Source organism: Thunnus thynnus, chromosome 1 (assembly GCF_963924715.1).
Source record: "Thunnus thynnus chromosome 1, fThuThy2.1, whole genome shotgun sequence".
In the NCBI taxonomy this organism is placed as follows: domain Eukaryota; kingdom Metazoa; phylum Chordata; class Actinopteri; order Scombriformes; family Scombridae; genus Thunnus; species Thunnus thynnus.
Window position 1 is genome coordinate 677,507 of NC_089517.1, and position 4,994 is coordinate 682,500.

A 4,994-nucleotide genomic window follows, 5' to 3' on the forward strand; every position below is an offset into this window, starting at 1 on the left:
TCTCACCACCCCTCAGATTTATCTGCTGACCCTTTGGAGGGCCCCGACCCCTAGGTTGGGAACCACTGGACTAAACTAGCTAACTGTATATAAAGTAGTGTAAACTAGCTCCACCTCCAGCAGCTACAACAGTAACATGCTGCTCTAACACTGATGCTTCACTATTAATAATCTAATGATGTCATATATAATAATATATCAGTCAGAGGGACCAAACCACTACTTTTACTGCAATACTTTAACTACATCAAGCTCATAATACTTATGTACTTTTACTGCAATACTTTAACTACATCAAGCTCATAATACTTATGTACTTTTACTGCAATACTTTAACTACATCAAGCTCATAATACTTCTGTACTTTTACTGCAATACTTTAACTACATCAAGCTCATAATACTTATGTACTTTTACTGCAATACTTTAACTACATCAAGCTCATAATACTTATGTACTTTTACTGCAATACTTTAACTACATCAAGCTCATAATACTTATGTACTTTTACTGCAATACTTTAACTACATCAAGCTCATAATACTTATGTACTTTTACTGCAATACTTTAACTACATCAAGCTCATAATACTTATGTACTTGTACTGCAATACTTTAACTACATCAAGCTCATAATACTTATGTACTTTTACTGCAATACTTTAACTACATCAAGCTCATAATACTTATGTACTTGTACTGCAATACTTTAACTACATTTCGCTGCCTGCAGTATGTCAGTAAATGAACTTTTAGTTATTTTCCACCACAGCTGATTACTTCTTGTGTTGAGGGTTGTATCCCTTCATGTTTTCATACTGATGTAAGCCTGTAGTGCAGCTCTGTCGGTGTGTCAGGTGTCATTGAACGTAACATTTATAAGTAGTTTGAGGGCATTTAATGGTTTTATTATTTAGGGACTGTAGAGGTGATGGTGGGAGATGTGAGGCTCAGAGAGCAGCAGTTACTGTCAGTTTGGAGAGTAAACAGCTCTATTCACCCTGTTTGTTTACTTCTCACTCATAATGAGTCAGTTAAAAGCCTGCCTGAGGCCCCTGGACTTTGGGGCCCGGGGGCGGGACCTCAACAATGGGCCGAACAAGCAGGTGTGTGTGCTGGCAGGACCTCCCTCTCTCAGTCAGTCTCTGCAGGAGACTCAACTATCAGAGTGTTAAACTGTCAGAGTTCAACAGTAATTATTCAGACTGAATGAAGTGAACATTTTCAGAGTTTGGAGCAATGCCAGCGGTGGTCGATGCTAACACTAAGTTAGCGCCTCTTTAAAGGATACCGACCGTCAGACTGTCAGAGAGTCCATCACATCACCCAGAAGCTGTTTCACACAAGAACGCTTCTACAAATCAACTGAGCTGCTGAGTGAGTAACTGTCTCCTTCTGACCGCTGGTTCAGATCAAAGTGTCTTCCTGTTAACTACAGTCTGTATGAGTAGACAGGTGTAGCGAGGTGTGACGTCACCTGCTGGTTCAACTGGAGCTGGTTGAAGCTCAGAGCTGCAGCTTCTGTTTGGAGCCTGGAGGAGTGCAGGATGTTTCCTTCCACACTCTGGAAACAGACCCTGCTACCTCAGACCCAAGCTAACACTAGCTTACTGGGGCTAACATTAGCTGCTTTAGCTAACTTGTGCTAACAGGGCAGGTATCATTATTAAGTAACATTAAACTTAGTGAAATACTGCAACAATAGTGCGACTCAGTGTGAGTCCTGGAGCAGGTGATCCAGCTGTCAATCACAGCTGTCAATCATCACCCACACAGCAGACCTGTACTTGTATAGCACCTTTCTAGCCGTCTGACTAGTCTGTCTAGTTTGGGGTCCAGTATCTTGCTCAAGGACACATCCACATACGGCCTGGAGGAGCAAGGAATCGAACCGCCGATCAGTGGACGACCTGCTCCACCTCCTGAACCACAGCCACCCCGTTACTGGAGCAATAATTCCCAACATGACCACCAGCACACAGAGACCAGAATGTCTCGTTGGAAACAACGACTGAGTGTTTCTGGAGAGAAGTTGAGGCTTTTTGAATGGGAGTCAGTTGGAGCAGCTGACGGTGGTTTTGGTGCTTCAGCATTAAGACGTGAGAGCTGCTGGTTGGTGTTAACAGGAAACTAACAGACGAATGTGTTTGTGATGTTTCTGTCTGTGGAAAACAAGAAGAGGAAATGAAAGCCTTCTTATTTAACTTTGATTACATTTTCAGCTCACACTGGTTTATTTTTGTCTGAGGTAACTTCAGTGTCCTCAACAGGAAGCTCATTCAGAGACGTTCAGAACTTCCTGACAGAAACCTCGATCCTAACAGGCCACAGCGAGCCAGAATAAATAACACTGGTTACCTGCCGGGAGTCGACTGAACAGCGTGTGTTTCTTCTTTAAATCTGCACAATGATGCTCTTGCATTTTATTATTCATGTTGCACATATAGATGTGTCGTGTTTGAGTCTTTCTACACTAACATCCAGCTTAAATCTCCAGATTCACTGAGAGACAGTCGGAGTCAGCTGACCGTCCTGTAAACAGCTGATCCTCTCTGTGATACACAGCACTGACTGTAAGAACATTTCCATTATTCTACTAAACTAAGTGACTGTTAGACGAGCTGTCAGTGGCAAAGAAACACATTTTCATGTTGGGTATTTACCAGCTGCAACGATTAATCAATTAATTGATTAGTCGTCTTTTTTGATAATAAAATTCCAACCATTTTCTGACTGCAGCTTCTGTGATGATCAGCTGTTTAACGTTGTAACTGAACATCTTACTAAACATCATCATGTGCTCTGAGAGAAAGTAAACACAATCATTTCAATATTTTTCAACATTTCATGCACTAAATGATTCATCTCTCAGTTATTCCATCAATTAATCCATAATGAAAATAAATGCTAGCTGTCCATCATGTTTTATTTTTCATCTGAAAGCCCTCCTGCTTGGATGGATTTGGAATCTTGTTCTGTTGCACCAAACTACTAACTTATCGTATTTATATTCAGCAGATCACAAATACCTAAAAGAACTACAGACAACCCTACTGGACTGAATATGAGTAACGTTTGGTTTGATGCTTGTAACTTCTGGTCACGCTTCATATGGCGTAATGTCAACTAAACCGGGGAAAAGAGATCCAGGATCCAGGGTTGAGGAAAGTGCAGGACATGTACGGGGAAGATGAAGTATTTATGTCCTTTACAGAAATATCAATCAAATATGACTTTACAAAGAATCATTTCAATTATCTTTAACTCCTCATTAGAGGTAACAATCACAGGACACTATGATAAAGGTTTAATTTCATCTTTGTATGACTTGTATTAAGATTATAGAAGGAAGATATAGATGATGAAATATCTTGTAAGAAGGCTGAGAGGCAGACAGTCAACAGTAGCTGGAAACAGTATAAATGACTGACGTGTACAGACGTAACTCCTGTTAAACAAGTTTAATGAACATTCCTGATATCATGAGGCGAGAGGGACACTGTACCGCTGTATATGGGAACGTGTGACAGTGAAATTCTTTTGATATTATTAATGTGATTGATCAGATTTGATCAAAGACCACTGGAGCCTGAGCTCTTCATTCTGGGTGTATATCAGTCTACGGTATATATCCTACCAACCCAAACTCACAAAGCAGAGAGCTTAGATTCATAGATGTGTGTATATTACAAGCTAAATGTATAATTACTCTTAATTGGAAAGAATCAGAATGTGGATCAAAGACATTACGTCAAACATGTCAGTGGAAAAGATAACGTACATTATTAGACGTAAACAAAATGTCTGATATTTGGACCTTTTATGTACTTCTGAAGACATGAAGTTAATGTTGGTAACCTGCTTCTGAGGGAGAAACACCCTTTACTTTATTTATTTTATTTGATTATTATTATTATTACCTTGTTTTGTTGTTGGTATGTATGTATTCAGTGGAGAGGGATGGGGGGAGAACAGGGTGAAATATGTTTGCTATGTTCTATATAACTGTTACCATATAATATGATGTGTAATGCAAACTGAAAACCAGTAAATATGTTGATAAAAAAAATATTGCCTCGGCCTGACAGTCTGAGTCCAGCACTGACTAAACTCTGCTGAAAGGTTCTGTACGTAGAGTCCAGACCCGTTTATATACCAGACTGATCTGTGATCTGTGTTCTCAGCAGGATGAATGGTAAGAGAGCCCCGCCCACCTACTCCTCCAGCCAATCAGAGACAGCCGCAGAGTCCAGGTGAGTGAACATGTTGCTGCTGCTGCTGGGATATAAACATTTACAGATCTGTGTAACTATGAAGCTGCTCTCAGTGTTGAAGAGTCTGAGCTGCAGATCTGAACCCTCTGCTGATGCTCCATGTTCAGGTGCAGCCCTCTGGACACCGCAGGCTTCCTGTCCTTCAGCACCATGTCCTGGATGTCTGCCGTCATGTGGTCCATGTCCAGGAAGAAGTTGGACTTCAGCTCCCTCGGTCTGTCTCCTCTGGACGGAGCTGACGTCAACGCAGACGAGTGAGACGACCAGAATAACATGAACTATTATAATGTTGCTTTATGTTGAACATTTAAATGTTAAAATGCAGAAGGCTTTCATAACGAAGCAGGCAGATTAAAATCCTGATATAGTAAAAAAGCAGCAATGATTAGTCGATTCATCGATTAGTGATCAACTATTGGATTAGTCACCAGTTATTCTGATAATTGATTAATCGTTTTGAGCCATTTTTAAGAAAAAAAGTCAGAATTCTCTGATTCCAGCTTCTTAAACGTGATTATTTCCTGGTTTCTTTAGTCTCTATGTCAGTAAACTGAATATCTTTGACATTTGAAGACGTCGTCTTTGGCTTTAATCCACATTTTTCACCATTTTCTGACATTTTATGGACAAAATAAATAATCAATAAATCAAAGAAATAACCGACAGATCGACACCAGAAATCCCCGTGTGTCAGGTAAACAAGATATGTTTTTATTTCTAC